Raw genomic sequence first — 27,464 nt, forward strand, 5'->3', positions numbered from 1 at the left:
TCTTAGGCGGTGAGAAGTGGTCGCCCGATAAAGATAAAGAAGTACACGTGTCATTACCGCCTTTTAAAGAGCATTGTCCCGATGCTACAAATATAAGAGAGCAAAAAACAAAAGGACACTTATTAAACAAAAGTAACCAAACAACGAAAAGAAACAAAGTCCAAAGGTCAGTTACGCGAAGTCCCAAAGTTCATTAACGCTGGTAGTACAGCTTGAGTCGCACTACGTGGACTATTTCAGGTCGTGAGCGGCGCCACTGTGATAGCAAAATGCCGTCTGGCACGTCTGGCATAGTCTAGTGCGCCAATACGTCAGATGATCTTGGACGATCCGAAATAGCGATGCAAAAGCTTCTCGCTCAGTCCTCGTCGGCGTATAGGGGCCCAAACCCAAACACGGTCACCGGGCTAGTACTCGACGAAGCGTCATCGGAGATTATAGTGTCGGCTGTCGGTAGGCTGCTGGTTTCTTGATCTATAGGCGGGCGAGTTGTCAGGCTTCTTCAGCGCGCTGGAAAAAGGTCGTGACGTCAAGATTCTCTTCGTCGGTGACGTGTGGCAGCATGGCGTCGAGCGTCGTTGTTGGGTTCCTGCCGTAAACCTGCTTAAACAGTGTGATTTGTGTTGTTTCTTGCACCGCCGTGTTGTAAGCAAAGGTTATGTACGGCAGGACCGCGTCCCACGTCTTGTGCTCGACGTCGACGTACATTGCTAGCATGTCGGCGAGGGTCTTGTTCAGGCGCTCCGTGAGACCATTCGTCTGCGGGTGGTAGGCAGTTGTCCTCCTGTGGCTTGTATGGCTGTACTGCAGAATGGCTTGGGTGAGCTCTGCTGTAAACGCTGTTTCTTTGTCGGTGATGAGGACTTCTGGGGTACCATGTCGCAGCAGAATGTTCTCGACAAAAAATTTCACCACTTCGGCTGCACTGCCTTTCGGTAGAGCTTTAGTTTCAGCGAAGCGGGTGAGATAGTTGGTCACCATGACGATCCACTTATTTCCGGATGTTGGCGCCGGAAGCGGTCCCAACAAATTCATCCCAATCTGCTGAAATGGTCAGCAAGGAGGTTTGATCGGCTGTAGTAATCCTGCTGGCCTTGTCGGTGGTGTCTTGCGTCGCTGACAGTCTCAGCATGTCTTGACGTAACGGGCGACGTTGGCGGTCAGACGCGGCCAGTAATAGCTTTCCTGTATCTTTGACAGCGTTCGGGAGAATCCGAGGTGCCCAGCAGTTGGATTGTCATGTAGGGAGCACAGTACTTCTGGACGCAGCGCTGACGGAACAACAAGAAGGTAGCTGGCGCGGACTGGTGAGAAGTTCTTCTTTACGAGCAGGTTGTTTTGTAATGTGTACGAAGACAATTTGCGTTTAAATGCCTTAGGTACTACATCGGTGTTCCCTTCCAAATACTCGACGAGGCCTTTTAGCTCCGGGTCTGCTTGTTGCTATTTAGTGAAGTCTTCTGCACTTATTATTCCGAGGAAGGCATCGTCATCCTCGTCGTCTTCCGGTGGGGGATCGATGGGAACGCGTGATAGGCAGTCGGCGTCTGAGTGTTTTCGTCCAAACTTGTAGATTACCGTGACGTCACATTCTTGCAGTCTGAGGCTCCACCTCGCCAGCCGTCCTGAAGGGTCCTTTAAGTTAGCTAGCCAACACAACGCGTGATGGTCGCTGACAACTTTGAATTGCCTGCCATATAGGTAAGGGCGGAATTTTGCTGTAGCCCAAATGATGGCGAGGCATTCCTTTTCAGTCTTAAAATAATTGCCTTCTGCTTTTGACAGCGACCAGCTAGCATAAGATATCACCCGTTCATGTCCGTCTTTCTTCTGGACTAGGATGGCACCGAGGCCTAGGCTACTGGCGTCAGTATGGATTTCTGTATCGGCGTCTTCGTCGAAATGTGCAAGTACCGGCGGTGACTGCATGCGTTGTTTTAGTTCTTGAAATGCGTCAGCCTGCGGCGTTTGCCACTTGAGCTCGACATCAGATTTGGTTAGATGCGTTACCGGTTCAGTAATGCGTGAAAAGTCCTTGACAAAGCACCTGTAGTAGGCACATATGCCAAGGAATCTGCGCACTGCCTTCTTGTCGATGGGCTGCGGGAACTTTGTGACGGCAGCTGTTTTCTGCGGGTCGGGGCGTACACCGGATTTGCTGATGCCTAGGAACAGAAGCTCATCGTAAGCGAAGCAGCACTTTCGTGGCTTCAGAGTGAGCCCTGATGATTTGATGGCCTCTAGTATTGTCGCAAGCCTTCTAAGGTGATCGTCGAAACTTCCGCCAAAGATGACGACGTCATCCAAGTAAACAAGACAGGTCTGCCACTTCAATCCTGCTAACACCGTGTATGACACGCTGAAACGTTGCAGTCACCGAGCACAGTCTGAATGGCATGACCTTGAACTTGTAGAGGCCGTCTGCCGTGATGAATGCAGTCTTTTCGCGATCTCTCTCATCGACTTCTATTTGCCAGTAGCCAGACTTGAGGTCCATCGACGAAAAGTATTTAGCGTTGCAGAGCCAATCCAATGCGTCGTCTATCCGTGGAAGGGGGTATACGTCTTTCTTTGTGATCTTGTTCAGTCGACGATAATCGACGCAGAAACGTAGGGTTCCGTTCTTTTTCTTCACCAGGACAACAGGAGATGCCCACGGGCTTTTCGACGGCTGGATGATGTCGTTGCGGAGCATTTCGTTGACTTGGTGCCTTACAGCGTCACATTCTCGCGTCGAAACTCGGTAGGGGCTCTGGCGGAGTGGTTGAGCGTACTCTTTGGTTGTTATGCGATGCTTTGCAACTGGTGTTTGTCGAATCTTCGATGAAGTCGAAAAGCAGTCCTTGTATAGTCGGAGAAGACTTCTGAGCTTTTGCTGCTTACTCACGGGGAGACTTAAATTTACGTCGAAGTCCGGTTCGGGGACTATGGTCGATGGGGTAGATGTGGCAGAATCTGAGAGGACGAAGGCATTGCTTGTTTCCACAATTTCCTCGTACGCGATTGTCGTGCCCTTGCTGATGTGCTTGAACTCTTGGCTGAAGTTAGTTAGCATCACTTCCGTTTTGCCTCCGTGGATTCGAGCGATCCCACTTGCGACGCAAAGTTCACGGTCTAGCAGTAGACGTTGGTCACCCTCAATGACGCCTTCTACGTCGGCAGGTGTTTTGGTCCCGACGGAAATGACAATGCTGGAGCGAGGCGGGATGCTGACTTGACTTTCGAGCACACTTAAGGCATGGCGACTACGAGCTCTCTGGCGGTATCACTTGATCTTCAGACAGGGTTATCGATTTCGACTTCAGGTCGATGACTGCGTCGTGTTGGTTTAGGAAGTTCATGCCGAGAATGACGTCGCATGAACATTGTTGGAGGATAACGAAGGTGGCAGGGTAAGTCCAGTCATGAACGGTAATTCTTGCCATGCAGATTCCAGTCAGCGTAATCAGGTGTCCTCCAGCAGTCCGAATTTGAGGACCGCTTAACCTTCTTTAAATGGGTGGCAATGTGTCCACTCGTGACAAAGTAATCGGCCCCTGTGTCGACTAAGGCAGTGACTGCGTGGCCGTTGAGAAGCACGTCGAGGTCGGTGGTTCTTCGTCTTGCGTTACAGTTAGGTCTTGGCGTCGGATCACGGCTGTGTCGCGTTGACCTGTGGCTGGTATGGGACGTCGCCAGGTCATCTTTCGTCGTCGTATTCTTTGCTTTCACACTTCAACGGGACGGCGGCGTGTCGCTATGCCGTTGAGGTAGCTTCTTCGGCGTCTTTGTCGGCGGCAGAGGATCTTCATCAGTTCGACGAACAGCAACCGCACTGGTTACTGCTTTTAGTTTTCTGGATATGGGCTCGCTGACCAGCCCCGGGCTGGGCCAGTGTATGGACGGCTCTGCGGTGACACGTAGCGGCATGGTGACAGTGAATGGGAAGGTCGTCGAGAGTTGCACTGAGTGACGGCTAGGTAATCGGCGATGTCACATGGGCGCTCCCCAAGCTGTGGATGTGGCGCGTTGACGGCGAACCCTCTCAGTCCCAAGTCACGGTATGGGCATCGGCGGTACACATGGCTGGCTTCTCCGTTGTGATAGCAGAGCGGGCGGTGGTCGGGGGCTCGCCAAATGTCCGTCTTCGTCGCATAGGTGCGCTGGGCGACGGGTGGGCGTGCTGGCGGCAGCGGACGACGGGATTGCGGCGTTACAGGGCCCTGGCGTGGTTGTGGAGGGGGGCCTTGACGGCGTGCGACGACGGCGTAGGTCATCGCTTCTGGCTGGGACTGCGGTAATTGAGGTTGCACCTCAGGAACCCCAAGCAATCGCTGAACCTCATCTTTCACGATGTCGGCAATCGAGGCCACTTGAGGCTGCGACGAAGACAGGACCTTGTGCAGTTCTTCGTGCACAATGGCCCTGATGGTCTCTCGAAGGTCGTCGGAACCCAGTCCTTGGTTGGCGTACTGCGGCGTGAGCCCCTGGCGGTTATATTGCCGGGTGCGCATCTCCAGAGTTTTCTCGATCGTCGATGCCTCTGCAGAAAACTCAGCTACAGCCTTCAGTGGGTTACGAATAAGTCCGGCAAAAAGTTCTTGCTTGACGCCCCACATCAGGAAGCGGACTTTTTTCTCCTCTAACATTTCTGGGTCGGTGTGCCAGAAAAGACGGGCCATCTCCTACGTGAAGATCGCGATCGTCTCATTTGGCAGCTGCACTCTGCTTCCTAGTAGAGCTTGGGCTTGCTCTTTTCGCACCACGCTTGTAGATGTTTGCAAGAAGCCGCTTCGGAACAGGTCCCACGTCGTTAAGGTGGCTTGTCGATTCTCGAATTATGTCCTGGCAGCGTCTTCCAATGCGAAGAAGACATGTCACAGTTTGTCGTCGTTCCAGCTGTTAAATGCAGCGACCCTCTCATACGTCTCGAGCCAGGTTTCCGGGTCCTCGAATGGTGAACCGCGGAACGTCGGAGGCTCCCTGGGCTGCTGCAGCACGATAGGGGACGCTGGGGCTGCCATTGGAGTTGCCTTGGCCACAATCTTCTTGGTCTTCTCAGGTAGAAGTCCGTGCTCCGGGGGCAGCTGTTGAAGACGGCGGCTTGCTCGATGGTCCGGGACTACGTTGGTGTTCGCTTTGCGGTCCGGGCTTGGATCACGGCTTGTCGGGGACGTCCGGTACATGAAAGGAAAGCACCTCCACCAGATGTCACATGGTGGTGACGTTGAACACAGTAGCAATACTGTGAAAGACAAAACTAACTTTTATTGGGCGAACCTGTGCCCACAAAAACAGGCTACACTTATAGCACAACGATAGCGGCGAGCACGGTCAGCAATCGTCGAAAATCTGATACGCGGGTCAAGCGCGTCGGCTTTTATAGATCAGTCGTCGAATGTTCCAGAGCAACCGCTGGGACCCGCCTGTCTTCCACAAAGTTCTACATTATTCGCGTCGCGCACACATGCAATCAGATTACACAAGTTGCAGTGAAAGACAGTGGACGGAACCATCGATAACATTCCAGAAACTTCTTTTACATGCAGGCGCGTCCTGCACTGTGCAATAACATTTGTTAGGCAGTGAGAAGTGGTCGCCCAATAAAGATAAAGAAGTACCTGTGTCAGTATTTCAATGTGTGGACCAAATAGATGTATGCAATAGGTACCATGGTGGTCAGCACTCTATGCAAATCAAGGGACAAGGAAACCAAGAATGTAATGACGACACAGCGCTGTGCCAATAGACCTGTTCACTGTTCCAATTCATCACTCTGTTAAGCAATAGGTAGCTTGCAGTAGACGTCATGAATGCCACATATTGAAGCTCCAATTTTCAGAGCGCTACTGCAAATTGGATTAGGATGCGGCTATTCACCATCCTGGTGGTACTTGAAATGTTGGCCACACCTTGTCTCCTTATGGTAACTGTAAAACCTCAACCCAAGCTTCTGACAGTGACTACCCCTATTCAATGTACAGTCATCAATCTTCACTATACTTGTGGATAATTTTCTGTGGCAATGAAATAAAAGCTACTTTAAAGTAGTCTGGCAGTACCGCAACCAGTGCGGTACTGCCAGACTACTTTGTGCACACCTGTTAGTGCACAAAGTAGTCTGGCAGTTTTCGACAGATTAGCAGTGCAACTGCAGACAAAAACAAAAATTATGACAGGACGAGTGCCGACTTCTAAACGCATTATTATTTCCCAAAAAGAATATAGATATGTTGGTAACAGCATGAAAAACGTCTGACACACACAGCGCTAGCTTTCAACAACAGATTTATTTCCCGTTCTCATCGCTATATATACACCCTCGAACAACCGTCATACATCATGCGTAAAATTTCGGTAAAGTTGAACAAAGAAATAGACAGGGAACCACACGTAAGCAGTTCTTTGACTCACATATTCACAGACATGTACACGTTCAGTGCGAACAAAGATAATTGAGCTCTTTTGACGATAATGAAATGGGAGGTTTACGTACGCATTATACATCCATCATTATAGATATGCCATGCCTCTACCATAAGATGCGTATCTTCATTTTTGTACCTGTACAATATTGCGCATTTATCTAACTCTGGCGTGCAGTTACAATCTTGGCAATGTAGGGAAAGATTATAAGGCGATCCCCCAGTTAACGACCTTTTATGTTCCATTAGCCTCTGATTGATACACCGTCCCGTTCGCACTACGTAGAACTGGCCACAGCTAAGGGGAATTTTATAAACCACACCCATACGACAGTCAGTAAAAGTGTTGTTCTTATTGTGCTTCACTGGACAAATATCTGTTCTTTATTTGCCTTTTACCTGCTCCTTTTTCCTCTGTACGGCAGCGCATATCTTACCTAGCTTATTGGGAGCAGTGAAAGCAACATTAACATCATATCTACTTGCAACTTTTTTAAGCCTGTGCGACACTGAATGAATGTACGGAATAGCCACTACTATTTTGTAGTGGCTATTCGTTGTAGTGGCTATTCGTTGTAGTGGCAGTTGCGAAGACATGGCAATTCGGAATTGCCATGTCTTCGCAACTGTCTTAACCCACTAGAAGTGACTTTTGAAATGCCATGTGATGGGAGGATTATATTCCTTGACATCAAGTTTGTGCTCACCGATAACAAAACCTGTTGGTGTTACGAACCTAGGGCAAGTAAGTCACTTTTACCGTTTCATTCCGTGCATACAAAGCTTGTAAAAAGGGGGATCGCGAAGATGTGTTTCAGCGAAGCCCTGAAGAAATCATGCCAGCACCTAAAGCACGGTAGCTTCGGACGGCAAGCCGCGTGTTTAAGTTGCACTGGTTAGCCGAGCCACGTGCTTGTGTCAGTCGCAGAAGGACTGCTTAAGAAGGCACAGCAGAGCAGTTCGGAGCAGGTGCACGGTTCAAGCACTGACATGAACAAAAGAAAGGTTGCTGTCATCCCCTACATACATGGGTTCTCTCATAGATTAAAGAAGATTGCTGGAAGGAGCGGCGTCACTGTTGTATTTTCGGCGCTTAATAAATTGGTCAGCCTGTGTAGAAACCCAAGGCCAGAAAGAATCACATGTAATGCATGCAAAACAGAACATAAAAACAAATTCATTGATTGCATCGTGGGTGTGGTATACCACATTGCTCTCGGGTGTGGACGATCCTACATTGGTGAAACAGGCAGATGCATAAATGACAGGCTACGAGAACACAATAACAAAGTAAACAACTTGGCCGCTGATGGCTTTCTTGCCATCCATTGCCAGAGATGCAAATGCAAACATAGATATAAAGAAACGGTCATCATGAGTAGAAGCAGGTGTGAGATGATGCACTTCATAATAGAAGCTAGGCACATACCAACATTCGGTGACGCATGCTTCAGTAAACCTTCCATTTCATTATCGTCAAAAGAGCTCAGTTATCTTTGTTCGCACTGAATGAGCGCATGTCTGTAAAGCCACTCGTCAATCACGGAAAGCACTAAATGACTTTGGCAAGGCCAGCGGCCAGTCTTTTTCTTTGAGACATAACAAACTAATCATAGGTAAAAAATGTTACGTTTATTGCGCAGCTACAGATGAAGTATGCGAGATCGGACCAGCTAGGAGCGCGATTACCCCAACAAACAACAAACCATCCGGTCCACAATCTTCACATTTGGGTGCAGCATAGCTATCTCGTGTTCCAAAGCAAGCAAACTCCTTATCACTTCTTTTTACAAATGTCCGAAGTATCGCCAACAAACGCACATCACTGTCATCACATATCGACGCATGCTCAGCTGATATAGTTGTGCTCACCGAAACATGGCTTTCAGCAAAAATTAAAGATAGTGAAATACTAGACTGTCAAAAAACATATAACTTTTACAGGTACGATCGCGATTTCCGTACGGGCGGAGGTGTACTGATTGCCGTGAGTTCTGCTATCCCTTCCTTCACTATCCCCACTGACTCACCATTAGAAATAGTTTGCACTCGTGTTGGTTTTCCCACTGGCGACCTCATCTTTTGCGCGTGTTATAGGTCCCCATCCTCCACTACCAATTTCTGCACTGACCTTCATGACGTCCTCAACAAATTAGTTGTTCGATACCCAAAATCACATTTGTTCTTATTAGGTGATTTCAATTTTCCAAACATAGTGTGGCAAAATGGTGTTCCCTCCCTTAAGCAGTCATCTTCCGAGTGCACCCATTTTTTGGACATTTGCACTGATTTTAATCTAACCCAGCTGATTCATGAACCCACACGCACTACCAGCACTTCGTCTAATACTTTAGACCTCTTTTTTACAACAGCTCCAGATTTGGTTTCTCCTCCAACATACCTTACAGGAATAAGTGACCACTCGCTTCTCCACTTAACACTTAAGAAGAAAGTTCGCTCGAAGAAAACAGTTAAAACTATATGTGATTACCATGCTGCCGATACCACGTCCATTTTAAATGAGCTAGAATCATTCATTACTGACTACACAGTCAACTTTTTGGAACGTACCGTTGAAGAGAACTGGTCATTGTACAAGAACAAATTGCTAACACTAATGGATCGCTATGTACCTAAAAGAAAGATTGTTTCGAGTCCTTCCTCGCCATGGTTTACTGGAATTCTGCGCCGTCTGCGCAACAAAACGAAACGTATTTTTCGTCGCGCCAAAGCATCTAATCTTCCCGAACGCTGGGCAGCATATCATTGCATTCACGCAGAATATACTATCGCTATTACAAATGCAAAAAAGATTTTTTTCGATAACACCCTCCCATCACTTTTGCAGTCTAATCCACGTAAATTCTGGAATATTGTTGGTGGAAAAGAAAGCAAAACAATCCAACTAGCCCGTTCTGACAATGTCGCGATCCCTCCGAACCAGTGCTGTTCCGTTTTGAATGATGTATTTGCTTCTGTCTTTCACAAATGTGCTCCTGCCACTCTACCGTCGGTAACTAAATCCTCCTATTTACCAATGAATTCCATTTATATCGATTGGGTCGGCATACAAAAGTTGATTGAAAACCTGAAAATATCTTCTTCATCAGGTGAAGACTCAATTAACTGTAAAATGCTTAAAATTACTGAACCATATTCTTCCATTATGCTTTCGATGCTCTTTTCCCAGTCTCTAGGTTCCTCAGTTCTTCCAAGCGATTGGAGGGTTGGCAAGGTTGTTCCGGTCCCTAAATCAGGTAACACTAATTCCCCCGATAACTATCGTCCTATATCACTGACAAGTATACCATGCAAAATATTGGAGCATATTATACATTCTCATCTGATTGATTTCCTTGAGTCTAATTCCTTCTTTTCGACTGAACAACACGGTTTCAGGAAAACATTTTCATGTGAAACACAACTCATATGTTTTACTAATGACCTATTTACCCATACTGATATGGGCTTCGATGTAGACTGCGTGTTTTTGGACTATGCAAAAGCTTTCGACACTGTTTCACATGATCTTCTCATTCTTAAACTTAGCATGCTTAACATTGACCCTAATGTACTAAACTGGATTAAAAGCTTTCTGTCTAATCGAACTCAGTACGTTTCAGCTAATGAATGTTCATCCTCTCGCACTTCCATAACATCGGGTGTACCACAGGGATCGGTACTGGGACCCCTCCTTTTCCTCATTTACATAAACGACCTTCCTAAATGCATTTCCCATGCATCTATCAGGCTTTTCGCAGATGACTGCGTCATTTATCGCAAAATAACTAACCACACTGATACTGATAGGCTTCAAGACGATCTTAGAAGCATATCCAACTGGTGCGATAAATGGCTCATGCGACTAAACGTTAATAAATGTAAAACAATGCATGTATCAAGCCGCACTAACACTGACAATACGCGTGTTTACTTACTTCACGATACTTCTCTTGAATCCGTCAACTCGTACAAATACCTAGGTGTCCATATTTCACGTAACTTATCATGGCATACGCACATCAAACACGTCACTAATAACGCTAACCGGGTTCTTGGATACTTGCGTCGAAATTTCTCTGCTGCGCCTATGCCGTTTAAGCTTACCCTCTACAAAACATTAGTGCGACCAAAGCTAGAATATGCATCCACCGTATGGGATCCCCATCAACTCACACTGATAAACACTCTAGAATCCATCCAGAATCGCGCAGCACGTTTTATCTTATCTAACTATTCCCGTTACGCCAGCATTACTTCCATGAAAAACACACTTACATTACCGGAGCTTTCATTGCACCGTAAATGTTTTAGATTGTGTCTTTTCCACAGGCTGTATCACCACAACCCACTATTAAAGGATCATCTTATTACTCGCCCTTCATACATTTCATCCCGTTTCGATCACATGTTTAAAGTTGGTGTTCCATATTTTAGAACAAAGATGTGTCATGGTTCTTTTATTCCTAAAACCAGCGCCGACTGGAACGACCTTCCTCCCTCCATCGCTGCCATTTCTGACGTTGGCAACTTCAAAACTGCTGTATTTTCTGCCGTTTTGTAGTAATACCTATTATTGTATAATGATGTACTTTTTTTTGTTTACTTACCACTCCTTTCTGTAATGCCTTCGGGCCAGGAAAGTATCCGAAATAAATAAATAAAATAAATAAATAAATATGTGAGTCAAACAACTGCTTACGTGTGGTTACCAGTTTATTTCTTTGTTCAACTTTACCGAAATTTTACACGTGATGTATGACGGCTCAAGGGTGTATAAATTGCGACGAGAACGGGAAATAAATCTGTTGTTGAAAGTTAGCGCTGTGTGTGTCAGATATGCCTTTATGTTGTCCTTGTTTGGCTTGTGCTACAACAAAATAAGATATGTCAAAACTTAAACATTAGAGTTTCAAACATAATGCTGAGTGGCGTATTTTGTCTTCTCTCGATATAATGCTGCAGTAATTAAATGTTCTTGCTTTTTGTTCCCCTGCTTATACCAACATGAATAAGACTGAGGGACTCATTTCAGTACTGTCACACGTGCATCGCCTTCCTTTCATTGACACAGAAAACTATCCACAGCCGTGCTCAAACACCCAAGCTACACATAAGTGAAGCATTACCGAACTATATATACTCCTTGAATGAGCACCGTCTTTCAAAATACCACATAACAGCCTCCACACAGTCAGCATTTATGCCATCCAGACATAACGCCTAAACAATAGCACTTGGGCAAAATGTAGTCCTGTGCAAGGAGTGTAAATACAGACACAACATTGGCTATAGTGGAGATCTAGGCTGGTTGTAATAAAATAGGATGCAAGCTCTAAGCAATACTGAGGGCATGACACCTCAGAGTTCCTGTGCACTACATATTTTATTTTCTTGAATTGCAAATACTGCTGTATTCTAGCAAGACACAGCAGAAGCACGTACAGAGAGTGAATACAATTGTAATGCAGGATAGAATGAAGTGGTTATATATAATGTTTTAACTTGTAACATAGTTAGGTAAAATATTAACAAAACTATAAAATTATAGGCTGTGCAAAGAACCATTTAATTCATTCTATAATAGAATGGTTAAAGGTAAAAAAATAACAGTCCAGGTAGGATCCAAAGGGCACATAATATTTAGCAAGTGCGTGTGCCTAGTTGGCTGGAGTGAACGGTTGCAAAACTTGATGGGTACTGAAATGACTGGCACTGAGTGCACTATCTTGCATAGCAAGGAAATGTGTTCACAAGTCCGTTGCTACTCTAACAAAGAATGGGCAGCTTGTACTGTCGCTGAAAAGTTACCATCATACCTCTGGCAAATTGATCTAGTTGCCTTTTTTTGCACTGTTTAAAGTTTATCAATGTACTGTGAAAAATGCGGTGACCACACAACAGAGGCATGTTCAAGAAACTGGCACACTAGGGACTTGCATGCCATAATTCTGTTAGATTCTGTTAGATACACAGGATGAGTGCCGACTCTCAACTGAAAAGTTTATTGAATGAGATTGCATATGAGTGATTGCAACACACAAGAAAGCCAAGGAACACACATGGTCAGATACAAATACGAAAGTTAAAAAAAGCAAAAAAAATCAAACAAAAAATTGGCAGAAAAAATGAGACTACGAAGGCAACAAAATAAAAAAGAACACAATTATGTAGGGTGAGCGCACATATGTGTGTTCCTTGTCTGACAACAAAACTAAAGCCTGACTTATGCATCTGTCCCCCATTCTTCTAATATGAAAAGCTTTAATTATCTCACAAGCTGTTTGGCATTTATGTCTAGAAAGGACTTCAGTATCTACCACCATGGGTGTGATGCCGCATGTGTGACAGTTACATGTGATCTGTTAGACTTCTTTAATGATTGACTGTGCTATTTTAATTGGATAATGAGGCACCCGCCACTCTGTCTTACATGTGAGTGGAATTTGATACCCGGTCCCGCAAGGTACAAATGATGACAAGTGCTTTAAACACTGCAACCACCTTGCCCATTATCACACTGCTCAAATTTCCTCCTAATGCGCGGAAAAATCCTTGACAGCGTCCCCGGAGCCGAGACAATCGTCCTTACCCGTATCTATCAGCAACATTCCTTAAACCATGCGACAACTTGTGAATGTATGGCACCACATCAAACCTTCTTTTTTGTTTATTTTCCAGTTTACTTGTATTAACTTGAGTGAGATACTCGGCGGCATGCCATGTGCACATAACTTTCTTACAGCTGATCTGAGAGCCGAGTAGGCTATCCCTTCTTTTACAACTTTTGAATGAGTAGAAGAAAAATCAAGCAGTGGTTTCTTAGACCTAGAAGAGTAATGCCACAAACACGATTGGGTTCAAACATGAGGCACAGTTCTAAGAACTGTAGCTTGTTATCCTGAGTGAGCTCAAGTGCGAAATTGAGACCAAGGCCACATTCTTTAAATTCCTTCAATATCAGTTGCTGTTTTGTTATAATTATCAATTGAAACCACCTGTGTATCTCATCTTCATCTTCATTCTTTTGCACTGCAATAAAATTATGTTACCATACCAACTCGTCCAACATTTGATCGTATTTGTATGCCAACAACTTGCAATCGATGGTGGCAGTACTTGAAGTGTGCTTCAGGTAGCCAAGTTTTCTTTATGCGTGTGCACAAGTTAAACATAAAATATATTCCAAGATAGTTGAACTTGTTCACATGAACTAGTTTTTGTTGGTGGGTTCCGTACTCAAAGTGCAAATGGTGTTTTTTGTTTATAAATGTCATGACTACTGTATTCTTAAAAACTAATTTGCATCTGCCATCACACAATCCACTCACAGAACAAAGAAAACACGTTGTTCAATATATTTTGATCACGAGTGCTCGCTATATTTAGTGTATAAGACACAATCATCGGCATACAAACAAATTTTAACTGGGGTGTTAGCAACAACATCAACTACATCATTAATATAAATAACAAATAGGAAAAGTCCAAGGACTGAGCCCTGTGGCACAATCAAAGTTATGTCAACAGATCGAGACTGCACATGATTAAATGTGAAAAACTAAGAACGTATGCTCAATCAGCAATCTTTTAGAAAGGCACTCAGCTTCAAGATAAGTTTGCTGTGACAGACCAAGTCAGAAACATTACAATCGCTGAAAACTGCGTCAACCTGGCCACGAAGGTCAAGTGCTGATGCAATGTCATGCATGAGTTCTATGAGCTGAGTAACTGTTGAGAGACCAGGTTGAAAGCCATGCTGATGATGTGAGAGAACCACATTGCTGTTTAGGTATTCCACAATATGCTTGTGAATGATGTGTTCAAAAAACTTACACAATGACAAAATCAGAGATACTGGCCTATAATTGGTTAAAACTTGTTTACTATCAGACTTAAATGCAGGAATAACATTAGTGTTTTCTTTATATGAGGAACGAAGCACCTGTCTAGTGACTTAGTAAAGATAGGTAGCAGGCATTCTATTTGGAGTATCTTTTGAAGAACATGTTTGAGATATGTGGTCTAAACTTTTAGATGTGTCATGTCAATTTGAAGCTAAAGATTTCGACAGAATTGCCTGTATGGTTGGGAAATTGATTAGGACTCCAACTAAGTAGGTGAATTTTATTTGCCCGACATTTCAGAGCCCGTTTGGCTCCTTCTTCAGGGGTTGGTCGTCGAGGGTGGCGGTGTGCATATTTTAAAGGGCCTTTTGTAAAAAAGGAGGGAAGAGCACGGAAGGTGGGGAGACACTTCACAGACGGGAAGGAGGGAGGGGAAGCAAAACGGTGAGATGGCTGCAGTGGTGCTGGTCGGCTGGGATGACCAGTGCTGGGGGAGCTTGACCAGTGAAAGGCAGGAGGGGGGGTTGTTGGGCAACGCAGACGGTTTGGTGTTGGTGAACTCGAGCGGGAATCTACCTGGCTGGGTGTCCTTCTTTTCATCGTGTAGCCAAGGCCATGGATATACACCGAGGGTAGGTTGCCCCTCACGCGGTTTATGTCACCCCCCCGTATTCTGAATGTGCCATGACTCCAGTAGTAGTCTTTTTCGCGAGTTCGTCTCTGTTTGAAGGATTTGGGTTTCTTGGAAAGCAATTTTGTGGCTGGCGTCTTCAGAGTGTTCGGCGACGGCACTGCGTATATGGTTGAATGTTCCGACGTCGTTCTCGCCTTGTCTGATTTTTGGTTTCCCCAATGTACGACGCCGAAAAGTCGGCACAGCTGATTTTGTAGACGACGCCTTGAGCTTTTTCTTTTGGTGGACAATCTTTTGGTTTAGGGAGGAGGATATTGAATGTATCTGTTGGTTTGTGCGCCACTTTGAGGCCTTCTTTTTTCAACATTCAGCTGAGAGCTTCGCTGGTACCTCTTATGCAAGGGATGGACACTTGTTTCTGGGGTTGGGGAAAAGTCAACAGCTGAAGGTCCCATAGTTTGTTTCTTCTTTTTTGTTGTCGGGTTGTTTTTCGAATAGCCATTCTTTTTAAATTCATTGAGAACCATTCACTTTTCTTTCTTTTGATCTGATTCTGATGAGGAATGAGTTTCAGCTCTTTTGAATAAAGAATTTATAAAAGACACCCTGTGGTTTGCCAGATGGTCAGATTGGAAGTGAAAATAGCGGCCCGTATGGGTTGGCTTTTGGTAGACTGAAAATTTTAGAATTCCGCCCGTTCATGTAACTTGTACGTCTAAGAATGGGAGCGATCTGTTCTTTTCGCGCTCATATGTGATCTGCATATTCGGGTCTATGGAGTTTAAGTGTCTCTGCAGGTTTTCAACTTGACCCCTCTTCACGATGAAGAAGCAATCATCCACGTAACTGAGGAAGACTTTTGGTTTTGGGGAAAAAAGTATTTAGAGCTCTTTCCTTGGTACTCTCCATAGTCAAGTTAGCCATGGCCACGAAAATTGAGGCCCCCATAGTCCTTTAACCTGTCTATGCAGGTCTTGCTTTTTATCATCTTCGGACGGTCATCCTGTTTATCCTGTGAACCTGCACCGTTCCATTCACTTCTGCCAGTCTCTAGCATGACCGAAGCCTATCTCAGTGATATGCCAGCCACGATACTAGCCTTTTTGCTCGACGTTTCCTTCGGCCTTCCAGTACACTTCAGTGGACAGGGGAACAGTGGTTGTGGCACCACTCCTAATTGTCTTGTTTTCACTATGCAGACGCGTATAATTGCCTCTCTTAATGCTAAAAAATCTGATAACTGCTACCTGGTACAGTTCCCGCGTCCACAGGTGTTACTTGACACAGTGTACAAGTGTTTTTCGGTTATCCTACTGTGATTACATTCGGGGGATGTCGAGACTAACCCTGGACCTGACACACATTCCAAATCTCTGCTTGATATTGAACCACTTCCTTCTGATCCGTCAGAACAAATGAACGTTTTATTCAAGCTGCTTAAGGATCTTCCCACTCGATCGCTTCAAAATTCCAAAACACAATCCAAATTAGCTACTGACGTAAAGTCAATAAAAAATGGTCAGAAAATGATTGAAACAAAAATTACTGGTCTCCAAGATCACTTAGATTTACTCGAAGAAAAATTTAAAAACACAGACCACATAACCAAAGAAATGTCAGACGTACATGTAAAGGTAAACAGTACGGCCTGTCGTTTGGAAGTGCTTGACTTATGCCTCGTTGACATTGAAGACAGATCGCGCCATGATAACCTAATATTTTGTGGTATCGCTGGCACCAAAGAATCATGGAAAGAAACCGAGATCAAGTTAATATCAACGATTAAATCATTCTGTGATGCATTTCCAGATGACGCACTCCATCGCGCACATCGCCTCAGCCCTTTCGATCCTAACAAGTGTCGCCCCATAGTTGCAAAGTTTTCACATTCGAAAAGCTGGGAGAAAGTGTTCGCGCTGTGTGATCAATTCAAACGAAATAACCTTACAATTAGCGAAGACTTCTGGGCTCCCACCCACGTTGCTCGCAAAAAGTTAGCCGAGTTCGGTACCAGTCACCCCGGTTCTCCCAACTTTAAACTCCGCTACAACAAATTTTTTCTGCACAATAAATGCTATGTTTACAAAGCGCCTACCCACAGCGTCCGTAAAAGAGCGCAGAATGCATCTGGCACAATACAGAATTATTCAGTTCCACTACCTGCGTTAGAATAGGGATGCGTAAGGGGTAGTGGCCTAACATCACAAACAGCTTTACCTCACTTGCCTATTTTTTTTTACAAATATCAGAAGTCTTGTGAATAAATTTCATTCTTTATCTTCGGCAATCGACACGTGCGATGCAATAATTATTGCCTTGACAGAAACTTGGCTTCTTGCACATGTGCGCGATTATGATACTTTCTGTGGCGCCGGCAATTTCACTATCTACCGCTGTGACCGATCTGCACGTCGAGGAGGAGGCATCCTTCTCACAATTTCTGAAGATATTCCACCATTTCATATAAATATTAACTCTGAACTTGAAACCATGTGGGCTCGCTTAAAGCTCAGTCACACAAAGATAATCCTCAGCGTTTGCTACCGCTCACCCTCGTCATCTGCCACTTTCACTGGAAAGTTACACAATGCTATTATTCAAATTTTTTCGTGTTTTTCCACAACACCATTATTCTTACTCGGCGATTTTAATTTTTCATATTTAATATGGAATATGCATCCACCCACCATAAAGTCTTTTTCCGTTCAGGCTAAAGATTTTCGTGAACTGTGTTCCCCATTTTCATTTTCCCAACTTGTGACTCGGCTTACCAGATCATCAATCAACACCGCAAACACGCTTGATTTAATCCTAACTAATCGACCAGAACTTGCTTCCTCTATAACATAGCTACCTGGTATTATGACCATTCCTTATTAACATTTGGCTTGAAAGTCTGCTATCCCAAAAGGACAAAAGTTAAAGTTATACGCGATTACAAGAAAGCCAACTTTGAAGCCATTAACAATGAACTATCGTCATTTATTCAAACTTTATTTTGTTGATTTTGAGAACCATTCGGTCCAGTCAAATTTGGATATATTTGTAGACCAGGTACGCCTATTAACTGAAAAGTTCGCTCCTAATCGCGTCATCACTTCCTAATCCATAATTCCCTTGGTACAACTCTTACATAAAACACGTATCTAACAGAAAAAGACATCTTTATCGCTTAGCCAAATCATCTGCAAGTAAAACCAACTTGGGAAACCTATAACGCTGCCAATCATGTGTACTTAACTGCACTAAAGAATGATAAAGACAATTACTTATCTCATACATTACCTGACGTGCTTATGACAGATATCCAAAAGTTTTGGCATGTCATTAATCCGTATTCTGATAGCTCTAACACCTTGAAAGACAAGTCAGGTGAAGTTATTCCAAGTGAAGCTTGCGCAGACATTCCTAACGAATCATTTGCAAATAATTTTTCCACTTCATTGAATGTTGATCCACCACTATCTCATTATGCAACCCATAGCTCTTGACTTCTCTGGTATTGCTAGACTGATTGATGATTTGCCTTTAAACTCAGCCCCCAGTTATGATCCTATTAATAGTAAATTTTTGAAAAGCACTAACACATTCAGTTCTGTAATACTTGCTAATATTTTCCAACAATCAATAAATACTGGGACTCTGCCTGCTCGATGGAAAATAGGGAAGGTGGTTCCGTTGCATAAGTTGGGTAACAAAAGCTCACTAATTAATTACCGCCCAATTTCGCTTACCAGCACCTGTTGCAAACTTCTTGAACATGTGATATTTACTACTCTCGTTAACTTTCTTGACTTGAACTCATTTTTCACCTCAGCTCAACATGGTTTTCACAAGACATTCTCATGTGAAACTCAACTAATATCTTTCACTCATCGATTACACTGTATTTTAGATCGTGCTTCCTGTGCCAACTGTCCAGGGAAAACACGGGGAAGGCGGGAGATGGAAATTCAAGACGATGAGCAAAACGCGAACAAGGTGGAAGCAGGAGCCAACGTTTCGACAAGACCACTTGTCGAAACGTTGGCTCCTGCTTTCACCTTGTTCTCACGTGTCAAAACGTTGGCTCCTGCTTTCACCTTGTTCTCACTTGTCGAAACGTTGGATCCTGCTTTCACCTTGTTCTCGTTTTGCTCATCGTCCTGTGCCTACTGTGTATTTTTAGACTTTAGCAGAGCGTTCGACAAGGTTCAACAAACCCACGAACTGCTGCTATTCAACCTTGACAATAACCTGCTGAAATGGATCAAATGTTTTCTTACTAACCGTTACCAGTTTGTTACTGCGAATAATTATGACTCATCATTGACAGAGATTCGTTCTGGTGTGCCTCAGGGATCAGTACTAGGGCCCCTACTTTTCCTGATTTATATTATTGACCTACCTTCTTCAATGACATCTCACATTCACTTGTTTTTTGACGATTGCGTGATATATCGTGAAATAATTACTAACGACGACACTAATGCTCTTCACTTTGACTATGTGATTGATTGGTGTAACACTTGGCTAATGGAACTTAATATTAATAAATGCAATGTTATGCGCATGTAGAGGAACACTGTACTCTTCCTACTTACTACCTAAATAAAATTCCTCTAGAACCTGTTAACTCATACAAATACTTAGGAGTCCATATAACAGCAAGACTAATAAGTAAAGCTAATAGCATGCATAACACCACCATCCTTAAAATTATTACTTTACGAGTCATTAGTACGTCCTAAATTAGAATACTGACACGTGTACTTATCTTTATCGGGCGACCACGTTTCGCCGCTTAACTGTAATCGCACAGCAAGGGACGCGCCTGCATGTATCCGACGTTTCTGGAAAGTTATCGATGCTTCTACCCGGCTGTCTGTTGTCGCCGAACCTTGTGTTATCTGATTTCATCGCGTAACGCGAATGGTGTAGAACTTTGTGGAACGCACGCGGGTCCGAACGATTAGTCTGGAACATTCGACGACTGCTCTATAAAAGCCGACGCGCTTGACCCGCTGATCACATTTTCGACGATCGCCGACTGTGTTCGCCGCTATCGTTGTGCTTTAAGTGTAGCCTGTTTTGAGGGCACAGGTTCGCCCAATAAAAGCTAGTTTTGTCTTTCACAGTACTGCTACTGAGTTCTTTCTTCACCGTCACTACCACGTGACAATACGCTGCAGCTGTGTGTGATCTGTACCATGAAAACCTTATTTCTTCACTTGAGCTTGTCCAAAATAATTGTCTAACTCATCTTTTCAAATTATAACCATACCGCTAGTGTAACATCAATGAAGGACAATCTACAGCTTCCATCCCTTGCATCTCGTGTCAAACAGTATCAATAGCACATTTCACACTGTTTCACAAATTTTATTACCATTCCTCCCTTCACAGTAACTTCATTTCTCAGCCTCATTACCTGTCGAGCTGCATCGATCATCACCATAAGGTTGGACTTCAAACAAGCAACACTAACACTTTCAGTCAATCTTTTTTTCCCAGATCATCATGGCAGTGGAACCACCTTCCCTGTGAAATTGTATCTATTGTCAACAACAAACTCTTTTGTAAGGCATTAGCTAGCATTAGCTAACGCGAGTTAATGACATCTTAGTTGAAATCAAGAAAAAGAAATGGGCATGGGCAGGACATGTAATGAGGAGGGAAGATAACCGATGGTCATTAAGGGTTACGGACTGGATTCCAAGGAAAGGGATGCGTAGCAGGGCGCGGCAGAAAGTTAGGTGGGTGGATGAGATTAAGAAGTTTGCAGGGACGACATGGCCACAATTAGTACATGACCGGGGTTGTTGGAAAAGTATGGGAGAGGCCTTTGCCCTGCAGTGGACACTGTATAATAAGGAGTTATTAACATGTTATTTCATTTACTTGCCGTACTTGGAAACGACTAAGGACAACAGTGTCCTTAGTCGGAAACGAGTGTCCATCCCGTACGTCAGAGGTACCAGCGAAGCGCTCAGCCGAATGTAGAAAAAAGAAGGCCTCAAAGTGGCGCACAAACCAATAAACACTTTCAATATCCTCCTCCCTAAACAAAAAGATTGTACACCAAAAGAAAAAGCTCAAGGCGTCGTCTACAAAATCAGCTGCACCGACTTTTTGGCGTCGTACATCAGGAAAACCAAAAATCAGACAACACGAGAACGACGTTAGAACATTCAACCGTATACGCAGTGCCGTCGCCGAACACTCTGAAGACGCCAACCACAAAATTGCTTTCCAAGAAACCCAAATCCTTCAAACAGAGGCGAACTGGCGAAAAAGACTACTACTGGAGTCATGGCACATTCAAAATACGAGGCGGGGCGGGGGGGGGGGGGGGGGGGGGGGGTAACATAAACCGTGTGAAGGGCAACCTACCCTCAGTGTATATCCATGGCCTTGGCGACACCACGAGAAGAAGGGCACCCTGCCAGGTACATTCCTGCTCGAGTTCACCAACACCAAAATGTCTGCGCTGCCCCGTAACCTCCCCCACCATTCATCACCGGTACTCTCGCGGGTCGAGCTCCCCCAGCACTGGTCATCCCAGCCAACCAGCACCACTGCAGCCATCTCACCATTTTGCTTCCCCCCCCCCCACTCCTGTATGTGAAATGTCTCCCCACCTTCTGTGCTCTCCCCTCCTTTTTTTACAAAACGCCCTTTAAAAGCTGCCCACTGCCACCGCCGAAGAACAACCCTTGAAGAAGGAGCCGAATGGGCTCCGAAACGTTGGGCTAATGAAATTCACTTATTTGGTTGGAGTCAGTCTGAAAGTCCTGTCAATTGTAAGCATGAAATGCTTTTAGCTCCCGCTGTCGGCAGCCTTCAAACGACCTTGAGCCAAAAGCCAGAGCTGTTATCCCGACACTCAAACGAGAACATCTAAGCAAGTTGCAAGAGCAAAACGAGATCCCCCAACCCTTTCTACAAGACCATGTTACATAGGCTAGTTAGTGCCTACCAGGTTATTATAAACATTGCTTCCAAGTTCTTCCTAATGTTTGTTCACAACATCACTCAAGCTTTAACTTCTAGGATGCGGAAGTTTTATTTGTCATTTCCAATCATCATCAGCGTCAGCCCATTTTATGTCCACTGCAGGATGAAGGTGATCTCCAATTACCCCTTTCCTGCGCCAACCGACTCCAACTAGCGCCTGCGAATTTCCTAATTTCATTGGCCCATCTAGTCTTCTGCCTTCCTCAACTGCACTTCCCTTCTCTTGTTACCCATTCTGTAATCCTAACGAGTCAACGGTTATTTAACCTGCACATTACATGACCTGTCCAGCTCCATTTTTTTCTCTTAATGTCACTTAGAATATCGGCCACACCTGTTTGCTCTCTGACCCAAACTGCTCTCTGTCTCTTAACATTATGCCTAGCATTCTTCATTCCATCGCATTTTGTGCGGTCCTTAACTTGTTCTCAAGCTTCTTTGTCAGTCTCCAAGTGTTTGCCCCATATGTCAGCACCAGTAAAATGCGCCGATTGTACACCTTCCTTTTTAATCATAATGGTAAGCTTCCAATCAGGAGCTGACAATTTCTGCCATATGCGATCCAACCCATTTTTAATCTTCTATGAATTTCCTTCTCATAATCAGAGTTCCCTGTGATTAATTGACCTACGTAAACATACTCCTTCACAGATTCTGGAGGCTGACTGGTGATCCTGAACTCTTGTTCCTTTGCCCGACTATCCATCAATATCGACTATCCATCAACTCTTGTCTTATGCCTATTAATCTTCAACCCCACTCTTGCACAATCTCTGTTAAGGTCCTCATCGTTTGTTGTAACTCATCTGCAGTATTGCTGGATAGAACAATGTCATCTGCAAATCGAAGGTTGCTGAGATATTCGCCATCGATCCTTACTCCTAAGCCTTCCCAGTTTAATAGCTTGAATACTTCTTACAAGCACGCAGTGAATAGCATTGGAGAGTTTGTGTCTCCTTGCCTGATGACCGCTTTCTTTACAGGTATCTTCCTACCTTTCTTGTGTAGAATTAAGGTAGCTGTGGAATCTCTGCAGATATTTTTCAAGATATTTATGTAAGCAGCCTGTACTCCTTGATTACATTATGCCTCTAGAATTGCTGGCATCTCGACTGAATCAAATGCCTTATTGTAATCTATGAAAGCCATACAGAGAGGCCGATTGCACTGTGCAGATTTCTCAATTACCTGACTGATGACATGGATGTGATCCATGTCCTGCTGTTCCCTTGGTTGACTAAAATCCAGTATTGCCCTTATTCTATTGTAGATTATCTTGGTGAATATATTATATAATAGTGGAAGTAAGTTAATGGGCTTATAATTTTTCAATTCTTTAACGTCTCCCTTTTTGTGGATTAGTATAATGTTTTCATTCTTCCAGCTTTCTTGGACCCTCGAAGTCGATAGACGCTTCGTATAGAGAACAGCCAGTTTTTCAATCAATATGTCTGCCCCTGTTCGATTAAATTGACTGTTATTCCATCCTCTGCTGCTGCTCTCCCCCTTTTATGCCTTGCAAGGCCCTTCTGACCTCATCCTTAGTTATAGGAGGAGTTTCTGTATCCTGTTCATTACTGGTACGAATGGAGGCATTCTGGCTCCTCTGGGTACTGTACAGGTCCGTATAGAATTCTTCTGCTGCTGTTACTATACCTTCGAGGTTGCTGATGATATTACCGTGCTTATCTTTCAGTGCATACATCTTGGTTTGTCCTATGCCAGTTTCCTTCTCACTGATTTCAGGTTGCATCCATTTTTTATGACTTCTTCAGTCTTTCTCACGTTACAATTTTTAATATCCCTTATTTTCGCCTCGTTGTTCAGTTAGGACAGTTCTGCGAATTCTATCCTATCTCTTGAGTTGAACACTTTCATTCTTCATCGTTTCCTTATTGGGTCCTTTGTTACTTGGGAGAGCTTGCCTACTGGTTGCCTTGGTGCCTTGCCTCCCTCAATTGCTGCCTCTGAAGCGAGCCTAGTTAAGGTTTCATTCATTATTTCTATGTAATAGTCATCTCTCTGTTCTAAGGCTGCATATTTGATTGCAAGTACCAGCCTGAATTTGTCTGCTTTTACCCTTACTGCCTCTAAGCTGACCTGTTTCTTGACCAATTTTCTCTTTCTCTGTTAACCACCCCTTATGTAATACCCTGAATCAGGTCTTAAAGGTAATAAAATGAAATAAATGAAATGAAATCCTAGCTCTCACTAACCTATGATCACTGCACTTTACCCTACCTATCAATTTTACATCCTGCACTATGCTGGGATCGGTAGAAAGTATGAAATCAATTTCATTTCTTTTTTCGCCATTAGGGCTTTTTCCAGGTCCACTTTCTGTTGCTGCGCTTCCTGAAAAAGGTGTTCATTATCCGCAGCTTATTACTTTCTGTGAATTCTACCAGCATCTCTCCTCTAGCGTTCCTAGAATTGGTGCTGTAGTTGCCAACTGCTTGTTTGGCAGCTTGATTTTCCCCCACTTTTGCATTGAAGTCTCCCATTACTACAGTATACTGAGTTTGCACTTTTCTCATCACTAATTCAACATCTTCACAAAAGTCATCTACTTTATCATCATCGTGACTGTATGTTGGACTGGATGTTGGAGCATAGGCTTGTACTACCTTTAATCTATACCTCTTATTAAGTTTGATTAGAACTACTGCTATCCTCTCATTAATGCTGTAGAATTTGTCAATGTTGCCTGCTATGTCCTTATGGTTAGGAATCCTACCCCATATTGCTTCTTATCTGAGAGACCTCTATAGCAGAAGATATGACCGTTAGTCAGCACTGTATAGGCTTCTCCAATTATAATCTCACTAAGGCCAATGATATCCCAAACAATGTCTGATAGTTCCTCAAGGAGCCCTGCTAAACAAGCCTCCAATAGTGACATGCAAAAGGCAGATACAGGACACCATACACTTCAATTCTGGGAAATGGAATTCGCTGCAGATCTACTGCGCTCGCCGAGTTGCTATGTGGCATGGCGTTGGACGCATCTGGAAGCGCTGGTTTGCCTTTGATGTACGATGCTTGCCAAGCTGCGGCGTGGCGTGGTGCCAGAAGCAGAAGCATCTGATGCGCTGCTTTTCCTTCACAGAGGAGGGAGAAAGTTAGGAGAGCATTATGTCACGCAGCCAGCGAGTGCTCTGTGAAGCCAGCCCTTTGTTCAGTGCACATTATGGGGTGGTGCGGTGTGGTGTGGTCAAGTGTGCTGTTGCAAACATGCACTACACCCATTTTAATGCAAAGAACGGGTAAAGCATGCAGACACGGACACAAGAGAAGTGGACAACACGAACACCCGCGTTTGTGTTGTCCACTTTTCTCTTGTGTCCGTGTCTGCATGCTTTACCCATTCTTTGCATTATGAATCCTTACCAACTAGCTCAGCTTTCTGTCATTCTAAACCCATTTTAAGATTGTGGCTAGTATCATCTCCAACCAATCTGCTTTGCTGGTTGCCATCTTATGCTTACATCTACTCTCGATTACAGGAGAGCCAGAAATTTTTTTAGCATTGTGCACACCTGTACAATAAATTTACTACAATGTCTGGCAATGGCGAGAGAGGACAAACATTAAAAACAGGGCTATTGTCATTATCTTGTCAAAACACGGATTTAAAGTACTCATTAAAGGTGTTGGTGATAATTAGAGGGTCAAAGTATGGTTGATCGCTGATGAGAAATGAGGTGAACTGGGGGAGGTTGACTGATTTTGACGAAAACTGCTAGGGTTTGGTTATAGTAAAACTCTTTGGCCTCGTGCATCTTTTTTCTTTTTTGTAGCGCGAGTTTAAGCAAACATAGCAAGTCCCTACAGCTTTTATCAGTCTTGTTAAGCTATCAAAGGAGTTAAAAGCGGTGGACCATATGGATGATTTCTCTTGCATGTCATGGATTTACTCGGGACAAATTTAGCAATCATCATCATCACCATAATTTATTTACCCTTAAAGGTCCTTGGCTTAGGGCATTACATAAGGGGGGGGGGCAGTAGTTACATATACAATGGTCGGTAACAACAAAAAAGCAATACAAAGTGCAGGGTTCATGTTCAACATTACCATCATCAGAAGCATCAACACTAAGATAGACATAGCGGCTCAAGAACAACTTGGAAACAAAACAAAACACGCATACACATTAAAAAACACGGCAAAATAACTCAGCTCTTGAAATGTGCTGTTAACAAGTGCCTGAATTGAATGCGTTTGCCTACAATGTTGCAGTAATATCTAACTACAGACCTATTTCTTTAATATCAACATCTTGTAAACTATTGGAACACATTATTCATAAATATATCATTGAGTACTTATCTGAACATAATGTTCTTTCGCATGCTCAACATGGCTTCCATTCCGGATTCTCCACGGTAACACAACTTCTAGAATTCTCCCATGATATTGCATTCACACTTAACCTTAGAGGACAACTTGATGCCATTTTTATTGATTACAGTAAAGCTTTTGACACAGTGTGCCATAAAAAGCTTCTCATTAAACTCAAGGCAATAATTCATGATTATAAATTACTAGGTTGGATACAGGACTACCTAAGTACAAGAACCCAGTTTGTTGCATTTAACAATGTTCACTCATCTCGTGTCAATGTTACATCCGGTGTACCACAGGGGTCTGTCTTGGGTCCTTTGTTGTTTGTAGTCTATGTAAATGATGTCGTTGAAGTAACCGCGGGCACTTCTGTCAAAATAAGACTATATGCTGACGACTGCGTCCTTTATTCTACTATAAGTAGTAATCATGATCAGTTAGAGCTGAATGAAGTCTTCACCCGTTTTTGCGAATGGAGCAGAACATGGCAAATGTCACTTAATTTTAAGAAAACCGTATCAATGACTTTTTCGAATAAAAAACAACCATTACAATTTACATATTTTAATGAAGCGCACAAGCTTGCAAGCGTCCACACGTTTAAATACCTTGGTGTTACTTTCTCCCCTGATCTAAAATGGCATGCTTACATTAATTGTATAACCAACAAGGCGTTGAGAAAACTGGGTTTTCTTAAAAGAACCTTACAAGATGCAACTAAAGAATGTAAATTAACGGCATACAGATCACTAATAAGGCCTTTACTTGAATACGCGTCGGTAGTGTGGTCGCCACATCATTCCAAAGACATAGACATGCTTGAGTCTATTCAGAAAAAGGCCATAAGGTTTATATATAATCGTTATGACCGCCATTTCTCACCGACATCACATGCGAGCAAGCTACTACTAAAGCCACTGGCCCATAGACGTACTTGTGACCGTGTTGTTCTGCTACATAAAATTGCTCATGGGAAAACTTATGTCAATACACCTATTGTTTTCACTAACCCTTCTTCTCGGCCCACCAGAAGTCATCATCTTAACATTATTCCTTTGAATGCAACGATTGATTGTTTTAGGTTTTCCTTTTTTCCGCATACAATTGTGATTTGGAATGGCCTTGAGGGGTCCTTGCGCGAGTTACCAAGTGATGTATTTGCCAACCTATTACCTAATCATGTTCATTAATCAACTAGCTATTCCTGATATTGTTTTTTCTATTGTTTGTTTTCT

General features: G+C 43.8%; 1 protein-coding gene across 1 annotated transcript in view; it reads right to left on the minus strand.

Moving 5' to 3' along the window:
• Zpr1 (zinc finger protein Zpr1) overlaps positions 1-27,464 on the minus strand; it is a 66,280-nt gene that overhangs the window by 27,276 nt on the left and 11,540 nt on the right. The gene's annotated exons all lie outside the window — the stretch shown is intronic.

Source organism: Dermacentor albipictus, chromosome 4, assembly GCF_038994185.2.
Source record: "Dermacentor albipictus isolate Rhodes 1998 colony chromosome 4, USDA_Dalb.pri_finalv2, whole genome shotgun sequence".
Taxonomy (NCBI): domain Eukaryota; kingdom Metazoa; phylum Arthropoda; class Arachnida; order Ixodida; family Ixodidae; genus Dermacentor; species Dermacentor albipictus.